This window comes from Daphnia magna, linkage group LG5 (assembly GCF_020631705.1).
Source record: "Daphnia magna isolate NIES linkage group LG5, ASM2063170v1.1, whole genome shotgun sequence".
Classification (NCBI taxonomy): domain Eukaryota; kingdom Metazoa; phylum Arthropoda; class Branchiopoda; order Diplostraca; family Daphniidae; genus Daphnia; species Daphnia magna.
In genome coordinates this window covers 4,642,498-4,658,925 of record NC_059186.1, presented here as the reverse complement: position 1 = coordinate 4,658,925, position 16,428 = coordinate 4,642,498, and the positions used below count along the sequence as shown (strand labels likewise).

General features: G+C 43.9%; 1 long non-coding RNA gene and 21 other non-coding genes across 22 annotated transcripts; 7 read left to right on the top strand and 15 right to left on the bottom strand.

The window, feature by feature from the left end:
• Window positions 1-827: 827 nt before the first annotated feature.
• LOC116934652 lies at window positions 828-2,255 on the top strand. Its single transcript, XR_004400843.2, has 4 exons — window positions 828-1,379; window positions 1,490-1,731; window positions 1,785-2,096; window positions 2,198-2,255. It is a non-coding gene; the product is annotated as an uncharacterized LOC116934652 (long non-coding RNA).
• Window positions 2,256-4,155: 1,900 nt separating this feature from the next.
• Window positions 4,156-4,227, top strand: Trnae-cuc. The gene has a single exon. It is a non-coding gene; the product is annotated as a tRNA-Glu (tRNA).
• A 232-nt stretch (window positions 4,228-4,459) lies between these two features.
• On the bottom strand, window positions 4,460-4,531 carry Trnag-ucc. Its single transcript has one exon. It is a non-coding gene; the product is annotated as a tRNA-Gly (tRNA).
• Window positions 4,532-4,598: 67 nt separating this feature from the next.
• On the bottom strand, window positions 4,599-4,717 carry Trnal-caa. The gene is made up of 2 exons: window positions 4,680-4,717; window positions 4,599-4,643 (listed from the first exon to the last, which is right to left on the bottom strand). It is a non-coding gene; the product is annotated as a tRNA-Leu (tRNA).
• Window positions 4,718-6,492: 1,775 nt separating this feature from the next.
• Window positions 6,493-6,611, bottom strand: Trnal-caa. Its single transcript has 2 exons — window positions 6,574-6,611; window positions 6,493-6,537 (listed from the first exon to the last, which is right to left on the bottom strand). It is a non-coding gene; the product is annotated as a tRNA-Leu (tRNA).
• A 439-nt stretch (window positions 6,612-7,050) lies between these two features.
• On the top strand, window positions 7,051-7,122 carry Trnae-cuc. The gene has a single exon. It is a non-coding gene; the product is annotated as a tRNA-Glu (tRNA).
• A 226-nt stretch (window positions 7,123-7,348) lies between these two features.
• On the bottom strand, window positions 7,349-7,420 carry Trnag-ucc. The gene has a single exon. It is a non-coding gene; the product is annotated as a tRNA-Gly (tRNA).
• A 67-nt stretch (window positions 7,421-7,487) lies between these two features.
• On the bottom strand, window positions 7,488-7,606 carry Trnal-caa. The gene is made up of 2 exons: window positions 7,569-7,606; window positions 7,488-7,532 (listed from the first exon to the last, which is right to left on the bottom strand). It is a non-coding gene; the product is annotated as a tRNA-Leu (tRNA).
• A 1,775-nt stretch (window positions 7,607-9,381) lies between these two features.
• Window positions 9,382-9,500, bottom strand: Trnal-caa. The gene is made up of 2 exons: window positions 9,463-9,500; window positions 9,382-9,426 (listed from the first exon to the last, which is right to left on the bottom strand). It is a non-coding gene; the product is annotated as a tRNA-Leu (tRNA).
• A 439-nt stretch (window positions 9,501-9,939) lies between these two features.
• On the top strand, window positions 9,940-10,011 carry Trnae-cuc. The gene has a single exon. It is a non-coding gene; the product is annotated as a tRNA-Glu (tRNA).
• A 232-nt stretch (window positions 10,012-10,243) lies between these two features.
• Window positions 10,244-10,315, bottom strand: Trnag-ucc. The gene has a single exon. It is a non-coding gene; the product is annotated as a tRNA-Gly (tRNA).
• A 67-nt stretch (window positions 10,316-10,382) lies between these two features.
• On the bottom strand, window positions 10,383-10,501 carry Trnal-caa. Its single transcript has 2 exons — window positions 10,464-10,501; window positions 10,383-10,427 (listed from the first exon to the last, which is right to left on the bottom strand). It is a non-coding gene; the product is annotated as a tRNA-Leu (tRNA).
• Window positions 10,502-10,940: 439 nt separating this feature from the next.
• Trnae-cuc lies at window positions 10,941-11,012 on the top strand. Its single transcript has one exon. It is a non-coding gene; the product is annotated as a tRNA-Glu (tRNA).
• Window positions 11,013-11,244: 232 nt separating this feature from the next.
• Window positions 11,245-11,316, bottom strand: Trnag-ucc. The gene has a single exon. It is a non-coding gene; the product is annotated as a tRNA-Gly (tRNA).
• Window positions 11,317-11,383: 67 nt separating this feature from the next.
• Trnal-caa lies at window positions 11,384-11,502 on the bottom strand. The gene is made up of 2 exons: window positions 11,465-11,502; window positions 11,384-11,428 (listed from the first exon to the last, which is right to left on the bottom strand). It is a non-coding gene; the product is annotated as a tRNA-Leu (tRNA).
• Window positions 11,503-11,941: 439 nt separating this feature from the next.
• Trnae-cuc lies at window positions 11,942-12,013 on the top strand. Its single transcript has one exon. It is a non-coding gene; the product is annotated as a tRNA-Glu (tRNA).
• Window positions 12,014-12,245: 232 nt separating this feature from the next.
• Window positions 12,246-12,317, bottom strand: Trnag-ucc. Its single transcript has one exon. It is a non-coding gene; the product is annotated as a tRNA-Gly (tRNA).
• A 67-nt stretch (window positions 12,318-12,384) lies between these two features.
• Window positions 12,385-12,503, bottom strand: Trnal-caa. Its single transcript has 2 exons — window positions 12,466-12,503; window positions 12,385-12,429 (listed from the first exon to the last, which is right to left on the bottom strand). It is a non-coding gene; the product is annotated as a tRNA-Leu (tRNA).
• A 1,775-nt stretch (window positions 12,504-14,278) lies between these two features.
• Trnal-caa lies at window positions 14,279-14,397 on the bottom strand. Its single transcript has 2 exons — window positions 14,360-14,397; window positions 14,279-14,323 (listed from the first exon to the last, which is right to left on the bottom strand). It is a non-coding gene; the product is annotated as a tRNA-Leu (tRNA).
• A 439-nt stretch (window positions 14,398-14,836) lies between these two features.
• Window positions 14,837-14,908, top strand: Trnae-cuc. The gene has a single exon. It is a non-coding gene; the product is annotated as a tRNA-Glu (tRNA).
• Window positions 14,909-15,134: 226 nt separating this feature from the next.
• Window positions 15,135-15,206, bottom strand: Trnag-ucc. The gene has a single exon. It is a non-coding gene; the product is annotated as a tRNA-Gly (tRNA).
• Window positions 15,207-15,274: 68 nt separating this feature from the next.
• On the bottom strand, window positions 15,275-15,393 carry Trnal-caa. Its single transcript has 2 exons — window positions 15,356-15,393; window positions 15,275-15,319 (listed from the first exon to the last, which is right to left on the bottom strand). It is a non-coding gene; the product is annotated as a tRNA-Leu (tRNA).
• Window positions 15,394-16,428: the final 1,035 nt, after the last annotated feature.

Sequence of the window (16,428 nt, the reverse complement as noted above, 5' to 3'; positions counted from 1 at the left end):
TATGCTATAATTTATCTCCTAGTACCGTAGTGTTCTAGATTCGGGCACCGGAGCTCTTTTATGAAGGATGTGTTGAAGATGTTTTTTTTCTTTTTTATGTCATGGGGCTATGAAGAGGACATCTGGTGGCCAGATTTGTCTTCAGATGGTGGGCAGAGGGTAGCCCTTTAGCCCCCACCTTCTTCTCGATTTTTCTTTGTCCTTTGTCTGTTCTGTGCTTTCTAGGAGTTTGTAGGGTGCATGGGAGCCATTTGTTTGAGCTTCGTCCGAAGTGTTTTCGTTTTTAAAGACTTCTTCTAGCATTGTTTCTGGTGTTGGTGGGTGCCTTAAGGTATGTAGTGGAACAGAGTGCTTGTTTGTTGTTATGTTTGTTTATTTTGATTGTTTTGTAGATTAGATTCTGTTAATGAGCCCTGTGTTTGTTAGGTATCTAACCAGGTGGTGTTGGATCTCAAATTGGATGCTGTGACTTAATTCGAGATTGAGACCCAAAACGTTTGATAGGTTGAAGCTGAGTTCTTTTGTGATGAAATACTGAGTGAGCTCTAATCTTTCCATCTCTAGGGCGGTGCAGCGTAGGAGGACATGCTCAGTTGTTTCTGGCTCTTCACAGTCTTGGCAAGTTGGATTCTGTTGGGGGCTCAGTCTGGCTATCTGAGCTTTTAGTCTGTTGGGTCCTGTTCTTAATCTGAAGAGGATACGTGAGAATTTCCTTGATTTATGTTGATGCCACTTCAAGGGTCCGGTTTGTAATCTTATGTGGGTGTTTTCTTTCTCGTGGCCTTCTTTTAATTCATTTAAATTTTCTTATTTCAGATATTGCTTGTATATGGCTACTTGCTCAGACCCAGAAAGTTTTGACCATTTTTGGAAATGTCAATCACTCAATTCTAGTTTAATCTGTGAACTTTTCGCAATGAACGCAAAGTCGTCGCAATCGAACCATCCCTCTATGACTCTGGTTCCCTTTTTTTAATGCTCTGTCCATCTAACGGTCCTATGGCAATCCGTTTTATTTTTAATAAAGCAATCCGTAAAACGGATTGCCATATGCCCATCATCTGAAGACAGATCTGGACACCAGATCGAATCTTCAGAGCCCCAAGTAGTAAAAAAAAAAACTGCATGAATTAAAAAAGAAACAAAACAAAAACTAATCAAAGCCTTATTAATCCACTGCCCCAAAAGATGGAAACATCTTCAGTATTGTCCAGTGACATATTGGAGAGGGCCACGTAATTACGTTGACGCACGACACCAATCTTGAAACCAGCTGTGTAATTGGGCTCGTCCCAACAGGGGAAAGCAGAACGTACTGATGTCGGTTGGAAATGAGTCGTCACCAAGTACCTATCAGCGTTATATAATCAATCAAGCAGGTGAATTCACGTGTTTTTTTCTAGTTATCATGTTCTGATTGTCATTTTCTACCCCCAAATGACTTCGATCTTGGTCCTTTTTGTGTGCAAATGAAACTCATTTATGGAAGGAAAGCGAGCTTTCTTTCCATCTTGAGAGCATCAGCTGGCAGTGAACCTTTTATGTGAAAAGGTTTTCTCCAATTCAATAAGCGTGTCACTCTACCAGTCTACTAGCAATCACAAAATGAAAAGAGTGCTGTTGTCCGGGGAAACCCAATCTTTGATTCTTACTCTTTTGACTACCTTCTAGGCCCTTTGTGCAAGACTGACAGAGCAGTGAAAAAAACCTCTTTCAACTCCTTATCAGCTGGTATAGGTTTTCTCTATAACAAACTTCCATTTATATTTCTCTTGCCTATTTAGACCTGGACAGCTAGCCCATAAATCTTGACTATATATCCATTTAAGAAAAATAACTACTCTGTGGCATGTCTTTATAGCGCCTTAAAATGGAACGTATTTCACCTTCATGACTTCCTATCCTTCACGCCATTTTTCCCCATTAATGTTTCTTAAAAGCCTCTTTCGTGCAGGACGACAACAACAACAACGCCAATGACTTAACCGTTTCACTCCACCAGGCGATTTGTAACTTGAGATGTAAAGCCCTTCGAGATCCGTGCGGACCATGTCCTCGTATCGCAGTGCCAACGAATAGTTGTTGCCTGGCATAAGGTAATTTTTCAGCTCGATGTAGATTTGCTGATGGTACGGATAGTAGAGCATCCGAGTTGTCATGATCTCTCTCATGTTTTTATCCCTGACCATAACGACAGTCAAAGTGACATCCTTGCCGTGAAAGACAATAAAATTGGTCTCTTTCTGGACGGCGAAAACAACTTCCATCTGCCCGCGTAGTAAGAGCGTCGTCAGATTGGGATGGAGAACGACGCTGTAGCGCAGCGGGACGATGAAGTCCGGCAGTCGGACGTCGTTCCATGGAAAAGGCTCGCCGTTGGTGGCAATCGCTTTTGGTAGTGGGGTCACGGTGACATCTTGGTGAAAGTCGAGTCCTTCTTCGACGTGTCCACAATGACTGGGTCTTACGAAGGCAATGATGAGCGAACAGGTCAACAGCGTCGTTAAGATGAGCCCAATAATGAAGACGGCCTGCTTCCTCGGAACACGTCGCCACGTCGGTTCGTAGTGCATCAGTTCTCCACATGGTGCAAACACTGTCGGAGGGAGCGAGCCTATGGTAAACGTGTAAAAATCTAGTTCGCGAAAAGTGACATGGGGTGTGGCTTATTTACAGGCGTCCAGCATGGAGTACTTGAACCATCTATCTATGACTCAGAATTAAGTATGAAAAAGCGATTTCAAGTGTAAAAAAACTTCGGTTTTACGATTTACACCAGTATTTATTTAATTAAATGAAGAATTTTTCTTTTACTAGAACAAAATTATAAAATCAAGGAGAAAAGCCCGGTTTTTGTCGATCCCCGGTATATCTCCCGGGGGCGCTTCAAAAACACCTGATATGGAGGAAAACCCGGCAAGTTGGCAACACTGATTTTGATTGCTGTTTAGTACAAATATTTTCTATTTTTAATGGCCTAAATTCCATTTTTATTCGAAAATTTATTCTTTATTAGTTATTCGAATATTATTCGTATTCGCGAATAAAACATCCTTTTTTTTCCTTCTTCATTATTCGAATATTATTCGTATTCGCGAATGAAATGTCATTTTTATTCGTTATTCTTATTCGTTTGAGCTTCTTATCCGTATTCGTTTACAAAACGAATAAAGTTTTTCCTTTTTCGACAGAACACTGCCCTGAGACTCCCACCCGAATCAATTCACGTCAAAAACCGCAATTCGAGTTGAATTTGTTTTTACACAAGCCAATTCGAACTAAATATGAATTCCTTCACATTTTAAATGTCATAAATTCGCTTGAATGACGTTAAATAAAAAAATTATGTTGAAATTCCTTGATTTTGGCCATACTTGCCATGAGCACGCTCACATTTTGAGCGAACTCAAACTCAAAATTTTGAGCGGTGCTCAACTAAAAAAAACGAGCTTCGCTCAACTCAACCATGAAGAACACCAGGAGTAGTAACTGGGTTACCTTTTGCATGGGAAAGCTTTGAGCTTCGCATGTTAAGCATCATAGATGGCGTTGCGGCTGTTCGGTCTGGAATTTGAAGGAAGAGAATAAAGGGAAACTATGGTAGTCATTTTAAAGGCGCGTTTTGGCGTCTACCTGGTTGATCAGAAATGAGGTTCAGTTGAGATCAACCGCATTTTTGTGTCAACCTGGTTGAACTGAACCAATGTTTTGGCGACAGAAGAAGAAGAAGAAGAAGAAGAAGAAGAAGAAGAAGAAGAAGAAGAAGAAGAAGAAGAAGAAGAAGAAGAAGAAGAAGAAGAAGAAGAAGAAGAAGAAGAAGAAGAAGAAGAAGAAGAAGAAGAAGAAGAAGAAGAAGAAGAAGAAGAAGAAGAAGAAGATGGCTGCGGTGGCGGCGGCTTCTACCGTCACACCGGGAACCAGACAATAGAAATACAACAACATCTGGTCTATTAAATGTCCGAGCATGGCTTTGTAAAGCAAAGCATGGGTTGTTGAAAAAGTAAAGGGTTAGTTTCAACTAAGCGTTTATCGTAAAAATTATGATGCCAATCCCATATTGTCTAGTGGTTAGTTTTTATGGAGAGGTTTCCGGAAGGGAAAAATAAGATAAAGATAAAGAAAATAAGTGTTTATCGTAAAAATTATTAACGCTAATCCCATATTGTCTAGTGGTTAGGATACCTGGCTCTCACCCAGGAGGCCCGGGTTCAATTCCCGGTATGGGAATAAACATAAAAAATTTGCCATGTATTGGGAACACATTAATTGCATATATCATATTCATCTCCATTAATACTTCATGTTTCTGACCTGGCCTACCTAGCCTAGGAATCAGACATTTTCCTTGTAGTTTTTTCCATACTTAATTCATTCTTGCTCATGACTGTAATTTTAGACAACAGGTGGCAGACTTCACTCCTAAATATTCATGATTTTCCAAATTAGATAAATAATTTGCTGCGATGACCGAGAATCGAACTCGGGTCGATTGCTTGGAAGGCAACCATGCTAACCACTATACCACCATCGCTTGTTATTATTGTAAGAGACTCGTATGAAAAATCTACTCCGGAAGTACATCTTCCAAGAGAAAAACCTGTCAGGAGTGGGATTTGAACCCACGCCTTCATTGAAGACCAGAATTCTGATGCTTCTCTTGGAGAAGTAAGGTTTTTATCCTTGAGTCTGGCGCCTTAGACCGCTCGGCCATCCTGACTTATTTATATTACTTGTACCATAAGGAATAATTACGCTGTTCATCAACAAACTCAATAAAGCGCTTAACTTTTAATTAATAACGCTTTCCGACAGCAAAGCTTTTGCTTCAGCTATCAGAAGAAGGAGAAGAAGTAGAAGAAGAAGAAGAAGAAGAAGAAGAGGGCTGCGGTGGCGGCGGCTTCTACCGTCACACCGGGAACCAGACAATAGAAATACAACAACATCTGGTCTATTAAATGTCCGAGCATGGCTTTGTAAAGCAAAGCATGGGTTGTTGAAAAAGTAAAGGGTTAGTTTCAACTAAGCGTTTATCGTAAAAATTATTTTCGGGTCGGGTCCTGAAAGACTGTCTTACCCAACTGGACACTGAGTGTAGGAAGTTTCTAGGCCTTATTTGCAACCTTCCCAATCACGCAACGGTCCCGTTTTTCTACGCGGACCGGCGGGTTGGGGGCCTAGGAACATGCCGCCTCACTGATGATGCCGATATCTGGACCATCGCCAGGGCTGCTCAGCTCCTCACTTGTAGAGACCCTACAGTGAGGAACATATGCCGAGAGCAGCTCCATGACACCATCCGGCGAGGGTTCAGAAACGAGCATCCAGGAGTGTTGCCAGTTGGGGAATATCTTTCGGGATCCGTGGATGGGGGGCTCTACAGACTGAGGTACGCGGAGGCAGGGTCCAATCTTTGGACTCTTGCCCGCCAAGCTGCCAAACGACTGGGAGTGCGGATTGATGTATCCGGCGACGAAAATCTAAGAATTGTCGCCGATGACGTCTCCGTAAGCCCAGTCAAGGCAGTCCGCGGACTTCGGAAAGTAGCTCGGCAGCGCTATACCAGGGACCTAATTTCCGACAAGAGCCACCAGGGAGTAGTTGCCACTGGCCTCTCCCTGGAAGACAAGTCGAAAGACATGGCTCGCCTGGTATCCTGCCGTACGCCCCTCTCCTTCCGAGACTGGAGATATCTTCACAGGGCCCGGCTCGACATCCTTCCTCTTCGGGGGCACTCGTGGTTTTGCTCACAGGAGCAAGACACGAGTTGCCGCCGATGCGGAAAGGAAAACGAGACCGGGTTTCATGTGCTTAACCACTGTGAAGAAGGTCTCCAGCTCGCCACCAAGAGGCACAACACCATCCAAGATCTCTTGGAGTCGCTGCTAGTCAAGCAGGGACACGACGTCACGATCAACAATGCCATCCCCGGGCAAAGGTTAAGACCAGATGTTGAATTTCAACTATCCGGTTCCCGGGTGATGGTCGACGTCGTGGTCTGCTATGACCAACCAGGGAGTATGGAGAATGCCTACCAGCGGAAATATGATAAATATTCTTCGCATGGGAGGATTCTCCCCCTGGTTGTCGGGTCTCTTGGATCATGGTACCCCAGGAACGACGAAATCCGTTCGATTCTTGGAATCAACGGAAGATCCTGGGGTGCCTTCCGATTCAAGGCCCGATTGGCAGCGATCCAGGGATCAATGGATATGGTGTGTGCCCATTTCCATCATGGTGCACCAAACCCCGAAGCTGAGGATAACCCCCCTCTTCCCGTAGTAACTCTATACCCAGTAGATTAGTAGACTCTTCCCCATTTATTTTATTTATGTAATTTTAGGAATATTTTTAAATGCACCCACCCCATACATGTTTATTCCCCTTCCGGAAACCCCTCCATAAACTAACCACTATACCACCATCGCTTGTTATTATTGTAAGAGACTCGTATGAAAAATCTACTCCGGAAGTACATCTTCCAAGAGAAAAACCTGTCAGGAGTGGGATTTGAACCCACGCCTTCATTGAAGACCAGAATTCTGATGCTTCTCTTGGAGAAGTAAGGTTTTTATCCTTGAGTCTGGCGCCTTAGACCGCTCGGCCATCCTGACTTATTTATATTACTTGTACCATAAGGAATAATTACGCTGTTCATCAACAAACTCAATAAAGCGCTTAACTTTTAATTAATAACGCTTTCCGACAGCAAAGCTTTTGCTTCAGCTATCAGAAGAAGAAGAAGAAGTAGAAGAAGAAGAAGAAGAAGAAGAAGATGGCTGCGGTGGTGGCGGCTTCTACCGTCACACCGGGAACCAGACAATAGAAATACAACAACATCTGGTCTATTAAATGTCCGAGCATGGCTTTGTAAAGCAAAGCATGGGTTGTTGAAAAAGTAAAGGGTTAGTTTCAACTAAGCGTTTATCGTAAAAATTATGATGCCAATCCCTAATTGTCTAGTGGTTAGTTTTTATGGAGAGGTTTCCGGAAGGGAAAAATAAGATAAAGATAAAGAAAATAAGTGTTTATCGTAAAAATTATTAACGCTAATCCCATATTGTCTAGTGGTTAGGATACCTGGCTCTCACCCAGGAGGCCCGGGTTCAATTCCCGGTATGGGAATAAAAAATTTGCCATGTATTGGGAACACATTAATTGCATATATCATATTCATCTCCATTAATACTTCATGTTTCTGACCTGGCCTACCTAGCCTAGGAATCAGACATTTTCCTTGTAGTTTTTTCCATACTTAATTCATTCTTGCTCATGACTGTAATTTTAGACAACAGGTGGCAGACTTCACTCCTAAATATTCATGATTTTCCAAATTAGATAAATAATTTGCTGCGATGACCGAGAATCGAACTCGGGTCGATTGCTTGGAAGGCAACCATGCTAACCACTATACCACCATCGCTTGTTATTATTGTAAGAGACTCGTATGAAAAATCTACTCCGGAAGTACATCTTCCAAGAGAAAAACCTGTCAGGAGTGGGATTTGAACCCACGCCTTCATTGAAGACCAGAATTCTGATGCTTCTCTTGGAGAAGTAAGGTTTTTATCCTTGAGTCTGGCGCCTTAGACCGCTCGGCCATCCTGACTTATTTATATTACTTGTACCATAAGGAATAATTACGCTGTTCATCAACAAACTCAATAAAGCGCTTAACTTTTAATTAATAACGCTTTCCGACAGCAAAGCTTTTGCTTCAGCTATCAGAAGAAGGAGAAGAAGTAGAAGAAGAAGAAGAAGAAGAAGAAGAGGGCTGCGGTGGCGGCGGCTTCTACCGTCACACCGGGAACCAGACAATAGAAATACAACAACATCTGGTCTATTAAATGTCCGAGCATGGCTTTGTAAAGCAAAGCATGGGTTGTTGAAAAAGTAAAGGGTTAGTTTCAACTAAGCGTTTATCGTAAAAATTATTTTCGGGTCGGGTCCTGAAAGACTGTCTTACCCAACTGGACACTGAGTGTAGGAAGTTTCTAGGCCTTATTTGCAACCTTCCCAATCACGCAACGGTCCCGTTTTTCTACGCGGACCGGCGGGTTGGGGGCCTAGGAACATGCCGCCTCACTGATGATGCCGATATCTGGACCATCGCCAGGGCTGCTCAGCTCCTCACTTGTAGAGACCCTACAGTGAGGAACATATGCCGAGAGCAGCTCCATGACACCATCCGGCGAGGGTTCAGAAACGAGCATCCAGGAGTGTTGCCAGTTGGGGAATATCTTTCGGGATCCGTGGATGGGGGGCTCTACAGACTGAGGTACGCGGAGGCAGGGTCCAATCTTTGGACTCTTGCCCGCCAAGCTGCCAAACGACTGGGAGTGCGGATTGATGTATCCGGCGATGAAAATCTAAGAATTGTCGCCGATGACGTCTCCGTAAGCCCAGTCAAGGCAGTCCGCGGACTTCGGAAAGTAGCTCGGCAGCGCTATACCAGGGACCTAATTTCCGACAAGAGCCACCAGGGAGTAGTTGCCACTGGCCTCTCCCTGGAAGACAAGTCGAAAGACATGGCTCGCCTGGTATCCTGCCGTACGCCCCTCTCCTTCCGAGACTGGAGATATCTTCACAGGGCCCGGCTCGACATCCTTCCTCTTCGGGGGCACTCGTGGTTTTGCTCACAGGAGCAAGACACGAGTTGCCGCCGATGCGGAAAGGAAAACGAGACCGGGTTTCATGTGCTTAACCACTGTGAAGAAGGTCTCCAGCTCGCCACCAAGAGGCACAACACCATCCAAGATCTCTTGGAGTCGCTGCTAGTCAAGCAGGGACACGACGTCACGATCAACAATGCCATCCCCGGGCAAAGGTTAAGACCAGATGTTGAATTTCAACTATCCGGTTCCCGGGTGATGGTCGACGTCGTGGTCTGCTATGACCAACCAGGGAGTATGGAGAATGCCTACCAGTGGAAATATGATAAATATTCTTCGCATGGGAGGATTCTCCCCCTGGTTGTCGGGTCTCTTGGATCATGGTACCCCAGGAACGACGAAATCCGTTCGATTCTTGGAATCAACGGAAGATCCTGGGGTGCCTTCCGATTCAAGGCCCGATTGGCAGCGATCCAGGGATCAATGGATATGGTGTGTGCCCATTTCCATCATGGTGCACCAAACCCCGAAGCTGAGGATAACCCCCCTCTTCCCGTAGTAACTCTATACCCAGTAGATTAGTAGACTCTTCCCCATTTATTTTATTTATGTAATTTTAGGAATATTTTTAAATGCACCCACCCCATACATGTTTATTCCCCTTCCGGAAACCCCTCCATAAACTAACCACTATACCACCATCGCTTGTTATTATTGTAAGAGACTCGTATGAAAAATCTACTCCGGAAGTACATCTTCCAAGAGAAAAACCTGTCAGGAGTGGGATTTGAACCCACGCCTTCATTGAAGACCAGAATTCTGATGCTTCTCTTGGAGAAGTAAGGTTTTTATCCTTGAGTCTGGCGCCTTAGACCGCTCGGCCATCCTGACTTATTTATATTACTTGTACCATAAGGAATAATTACGCTGTTCATCAACAAACTCAATAAAGCGCTTAACTTTTAATTAATAACGCTTTCCGACAGCAAAGCTTTTGCTTCAGCTATCAGAAGAAGGAGAAGAAGTAGAAGAAGAAGAAGAAGAAGAAGAAGAGGGCTGCGGTGGCGGCGGCTTCTACCGTCACACCGGGAACCAGACAATAGAAATACAACAACATCTGGTCTATTAAATGTCCGAGCATGGCTTTGTAAAGCAAAGCATGGGTTGTTGAAAAAGTAAAGGGTTAGTTTCAACTAAGCGTTTATCGTAAAAATTATGATGCCAATCCCATATTGTCTAGTGGTTAGTTTTTATGGAGAGGTTTCCGGAAGGGAAAAATAAGATAAAGATAAAGAAAATAAGTGTTTATCGTAAAAATTATTAACGCTAATCCCATATTGTCTAGTGGTTAGGATACCTGGCTCTCACCCAGGAGGCCCGGGTTCAATTCCCGGTATGGGAATAAACATAAAAAATTTGCCATGTATTGGGAACACATTAATTGCATATATCATATTCATCTCCATTAATACTTCATGTTTCTGACCTGGCCTACCTAGCCTAGGAATCAGACATTTTCCTTGTAGTTTTTTCCATACTTAATTCATTCTTGCTCATGACTGTAATTTTAGACAACAGGTGGCAGACTTCACTCCTAAATATTCATGATTTTCCAAATTAGATAAATAATTTGCTGCGATGACCGAGAATCGAACTCGGGTCGATTGCTTGGAAGGCAACCATGCTAACCACTATACCACCATCGCTTGTTATTATTGTAAGAGACTCGTATGAAAAATCTACTCCGGAAGTACATCTTCCAAGAGAAAAACCTGTCAGGAGTGGGATTTGAACCCACGCCTTCATTGAAGACCAGAATTCTGATGCTTCTCTTGGAGAAGTAAGGTTTTTATCCTTGAGTCTGGCGCCTTAGACCGCTCGGCCATCCTGACTTATTTATATTACTTGTACCATAAGGAATAATTACGCTGTTCATCAACAAACTCAATAAAGCGCTTAACTTTTAATTAATAACGCTTTCCGACAGCAAAGCTTTTGCTTCAGCTATCAGAAGAAGGAGAAGAAGTAGAAGAAGAAGAAGAAGAAGAAGAAGAGGGCTGCGGTGGCGGCGGCTTCTACCGTCACACCGGGAACCAGACAATAGAAATACAACAACATCTGGTCTATTAAATGTCCGAGCATGGCTTTGTAAAGCAAAGCATGGGTTGTTGAAAAAGTAAAGGGTTAGTTTCAACTAAGCGTTTATCGTAAAAATTATGATGCCAATCCCATATTGTCTAGTGGTTAGTTTTTATGGAGAGGTTTCCGGAAGGGAAAAATAAGATAAAGATAAAGAAAATAAGTGTTTATCGTAAAAATTATTAACGCTAATCCCATATTGTCTAGTGGTTAGGATACCTGGCTCTCACCCAGGAGGCCCGGGTTCAATTCCCGGTATGGGAATAAACATAAAAAATTTGCCATGTATTGGGAACACATTAATTGCATATATCATATTCATCTCCATTAATACTTCATGTTTCTGACCTGGCCTACCTAGCCTAGGAATCAGACATTTTCCTTGTAGTTTTTTCCATACTTAATTCATTCTTGCTCATGACTGTAATTTTAGACAACAGGTGGCAGACTTCACTCCTAAATATTCATGATTTTCCAAATTAGATAAATAATTTGCTGCGATGACCGAGAATCGAACTCGGGTCGATTGCTTGGAAGGCAACCATGCTAACCACTATACCACCATCGCTTGTTATTATTGTAAGAGACTCGTATGAAAAATCTACTCCGGAAGTACATCTTCCAAGAGAAAAACCTGTCAGGAGTGGGATTTGAACCCACGCCTTCATTGAAGACCAGAATTCTGATGCTTCTCTTGGAGAAGTAAGGTTTTTATCCTTGAGTCTGGCGCCTTAGACCGCTCGGCCATCCTGACTTATTTATATTACTTGTACCATAAGGAATAATTACGCTGTTCATCAACAAACTCAATAAAGCGCTTAACTTTTAATTAATAACGCTTTCCGACAGCAAAGCTTTTGCTTCAGCTATCAGAAGAAGGAGAAGAAGTAGAAGAAGAAGAAGAAGAAGAAGAAGAGGGCTGCGGTGGCGGCGGCTTCTACCGTCACACCGGGAACCAGACAATAGAAATACAACAACATCTGGTCTATTAAATGTCCGAGCATGGCTTTGTAAAGCAAAGCATGGGTTGTTGAAAAAGTAAAGGGTTAGTTTCAACTAAGCGTTTATCGTAAAAATTATGATGCCAATCCCATATTGTCTAGTGGTTAGTTTTTATGGAGAGGTTTCCGGAAGGGAAAAATAAGATAAAGATAAAGAAAATAAGTGTTTATCGTAAAAATTATTAACGCTAATCCCATATTGTCTAGTGGTTAGGATACCTGGCTCTCACCCAGGAGGCCCGGGTTCAATTCCCGGTATGGGAATAAACATAAAAAATTTGCCATGTATTGGGAACACATTAATTGCATATATCATATTCATCTCCATTAATACTTCATGTTTCTGACCTGGCCTACCTAGCCTAGGAATCAGACATTTTCCTTGTAGTTTTTTCCATACTTAATTCATTCTTGCTCATGACTGTAATTTTAGACAACAGGTGGCAGACTTCACTCCTAAATATTCATGATTTTCCAAATTAGATAAATAATTTGCTGCGATGACCGAGAATCGAACTCGGGTCGATTGCTTGGAAGGCAACCATGCTAACCACTATACCACCATCGCTTGTTATTATTGTAAGAGACTCGTATGAAAAATCTACTCCGGAAGTACATCTTCCAAGAGAAAAACCTGTCAGGAGTGGGATTTGAACCCACGCCTTCATTGAAGACCAGAATTCTGATGCTTCTCTTGGAGAAGTAAGGTTTTTATCCTTGAGTCTGGCGCCTTAGACCGCTCGGCCATCCTGACTTATTTATATTACTTGTACCATAAGGAATAATTACGCTGTTCATCAACAAACTCAATAAAGCGCTTAACTTTTAATTAATAACGCTTTCCGACAGCAAAGCTTTTGCTTCAGCTATCAGAAGAAGGAGAAGAAGTAGAAGAAGAAGAAGAAGAAGAAGAAGAGGGCTGCGGTGGCGGCGGCTTCTACCGTCACACCGGGAACCAGACAATAGAAATACAACAACATCTGGTCTATTAAATGTCCGAGCATGGCTTTGTAAAGCAAAGCATGGGTTGTTGAAAAAGTAAAGGGTTAGTTTCAACTAAGCGTTTATCGTAAAAATTATTTTCGGGTCGGGTCCTGAAAGACTGTCTTACCCAACTGGACACTGAGTGTAGGAAGTTTCTAGGCCTTATTTGCAACCTTCCCAATCACGCAACGGTCCCGTTTTTCTACGCGGACCGGCGGGTTGGGGGCCTAGGAACATGCCGCCTCACTGATGATGCCGATATCTGGACCATCGCCAGGGCTGCTCAGCTCCTCACTTGTAGAGACCCTACAGTGAGGAACATATGCCGAGAGCAGCTCCATGACACCATCCGGCGAGGGTTCAGAAACGAGCATCCAGGAGTGTTGCCAGTTGGGGAATATCTTTCGGGATCCGTGGATGGGGGGCTCTACAGACTGAGGTACGCGGAGGCAGGGTCCAATCTTTGGACTCTTGCCCGCCAAGCTGCCAAACGACTGGGAGTGCGGATTGATGTATCCGGCGACGAAAATCTAAGAATTGTCGCCGATGACGTCTCCGTAAGCCCAGTCAAGGCAGTCCGCGGACTTCGGAAAGTAGCTCGGCAGCGCTATACCAGGGACCTAATTTCCGACAAGAGCCACCAGGGAGTAGTTGCCACTGGCCTCTCCCTGGAAGACAAGTCGAAAGACATGGCTCGCCTGGTATCCTGCCGTACGCCCCTCTCCTTCCGAGACTGGAGATATCTTCACAGGGCCCGGCTCGACATCCTTCCTCTTCGGGGGCACTCGTGGTTTTGCTCACAGGAGCAAGACACGAGTTGCCGCCGATGCGGAAAGGAAAACGAGACCGGGTTTCATGTGCTTAACCACTGTGAAGAAGGTCTCCAGCTCGCCACCAAGAGGCACAACACCATCCAAGATCTCTTGGAGTCGCTGCTAGTCAAGCAGGGACACGACGTCACGATCAACAATGCCATCCCCGGGCAAAGGTTAAGACCAGATGTTGAATTTCAACTATCCGGTTCCCGGGTGATGGTCGACGTCGTGGTCTGCTATGACCAACCAGGGAGTATGGAGAATGCCTACCAGCGGAAATATGATAAATATTCTTCGCATGGGAGGATTCTCCCCCTGGTTGTCGGGTCTCTTGGATCATGGTACCCCAGGAACGACGAAATCCGTTCGATTCTTGGAATCAACGGAAGATCCTGGGGTGCCTTCCGATTCAAGGCCCGATTGGCAGCGATCCAGGGATCAATGGATATGGTGTGTGCCCATTTCCATCATGGTGCACCAAACCCCGAAGCTGAGGATAACCCCCCTCTTCCCGTAGTAACTCTATACCCAGTAGATTAGTAGACTCTTCCCCATTTATTTTATTTATGTAATTTTAGGAATATTTTTAAATGCACCCACCCCATACATGTTTATTCCCCTTCCGGAAACCCCTCCATAAACTAACCACTATACCACCATCGCTTGTTATTATTGTAAGAGACTCGTATGAAAAATCTACTCCGGAAGTACATCTTCCAAGAGAAAAACCTGTCAGGAGTGGGATTTGAACCCACGCCTTCATTGAAGACCAGAATTCTGATGCTTCTCTTGGAGAAGTAAGGTTTTTATCCTTGAGTCTGGCGCCTTAGACCGCTCGGCCATCCTGACTTATTTATATTACTTGTACCATAAGGAATAATTACGCTGTTCATCAACAAACTCAATAAAGCGCTTAACTTTTAATTAATAACGCTTTCCGACAGCAAAGCTTTTGCTTCAGCTATCAGAAGAAGGAGAAGAAGTAGAAGAAGAAGAAGAAGAAGAAGAAGATGGCTGCGGTGGTGGCGGCTTCTACCGTCACACCGGGAACCAGACAATAGAAATACAACAACATCTGGTCTATTAAATGTCCGAGCATGGCTTTGTAAAGCAAAGCATGGGTTGTTGAAAAAGTAAAGGGTTAGTTTCAACTAAGCGTTTATCGTAAAAATTATGATGCCAATCCCTAATTGTCTAGTGGTTAGTTTTTATGGAGAGGTTTCCGGAAGGGAAAAATAAGATAAAGATAAAGAAAATAAGTGTTTATCGTAAAAATTATTAACGCTAATCCCATATTGTCTAGTGGTTAGGATACCTGGCTCTCACCCAGGAGGCCCGGGTTCAATTCCCGGTATGGGAATAAAAAATTTGCCATGTATTGGGAACACATTAATTGCATATATCATATTCATCTCCATTAATACTTCATGTTTCTGACCTGGCCTACCTAGCCTAGGAATCAGACATTTTCCTTGTAGTTTTTTCCATACTTAATTCATTCTTGCTCATGACTGTAATTTTAGACAACAGGTGGCAGACTTCACTCCTAAATATTCATGATTTTCCAAATTAGATAAATAATTTGCTGCGATGACCGAGAATCGAACTCGGGTCGATTGCTTGGAAGGCAACCATGCTAACCACTATACCACCATCGCTTGTTATTATTGTAAGAGACTCGTATGAAAAATCTACTCCGGAAGTACATCTTCCAAGAGAGAAAACCTGTCAGGAGTGGGATTTGAACCCACGCCTTCATTGAAGACCAGAATTCTGATGCTTCTCTTGGAGAAGTAAGGTTTTTATCCTTGAGTCTGGCGCCTTAGACCGCTCGGCCATCCTGACTTATTTATATTACTTGTACCATAAGGAATAATTACGCTGTTCATCAACAAACTCAATAAAGCGCTTAACTTTTAATTAATAACGCTTTCCGACAGCAAAGCTTTTGCTTCAGCTATCAGAAGAAGGAGAAGAAGTAGAAGAAGAAGAAGAAGAAGAAGAAGAGGGCTGCGGTGGCGGCGGCTTCTACCGTCACACCGGGAACCAGACAATAGAAATACAACAACATCTGGTCTATTAAATGTCCGAGCATGGCTTTGTAAAGCAAAGCATGGGTTGTTGAAAAAGTAAAGGGTTAGTTTCAACTAAGCGTTTATCGTAAAAATTATTTTCGGGTCGGGTCCTGAAAGACTGTCTTACCCAACTGGACACTGAGTGTAGGAAGTTTCTAGGCCTTATTTGCAACCTTCCCAATCACGCAACGGTCCCGTTTTTCTACGCGGACCGGCGGGTTGGGGGCCTAGGAACATGCCGCCTCACTGATGATGCCGATATCTGGACCATCGCCAGGGCTGCTCAGCTCCTCACTTGTAGAGACCCTACAGTGAGGAACATATGCCGAGAGCAGCTCCATGACACCATCCGGCGAGGGTTCAGAAACGAGCATCCAGGAGTGTTGCCAGTTGGGGAATATCTTTCGGGATCCGTGGATGGGGGGCTCTACAGACTGAGGTACGCGGAGGCAGGGTCCAATCTTTGGACTCTTGCCCGCCAAGCTGCCAAACGACTGGGAGTGCGGATTGATGTATCCGGCGATGAAAATCTAAGAATTGTCGCCGATGACGTCTCCGTAAGCCCAGTCAAGGCAGTCCGCGGACTTCGGAAAGTAGCTCGGCAGCGCTATACCAGGGACCTAATTTCCGACAAGAGCCACCAGGGAGTAGTTGCCACTGGCCTCTCCCTGGAAGACAAGTCGAAAGACATGGCTCGCCTGGTATCCTGCCGTACGCCCCTCTCCTTCCGAGACTGGAGATATCTTCACAGGGCCCGGCTCGACATCCTTCCTCTTCGGGGGCACTCGTGGTTTTGCTCACAGGA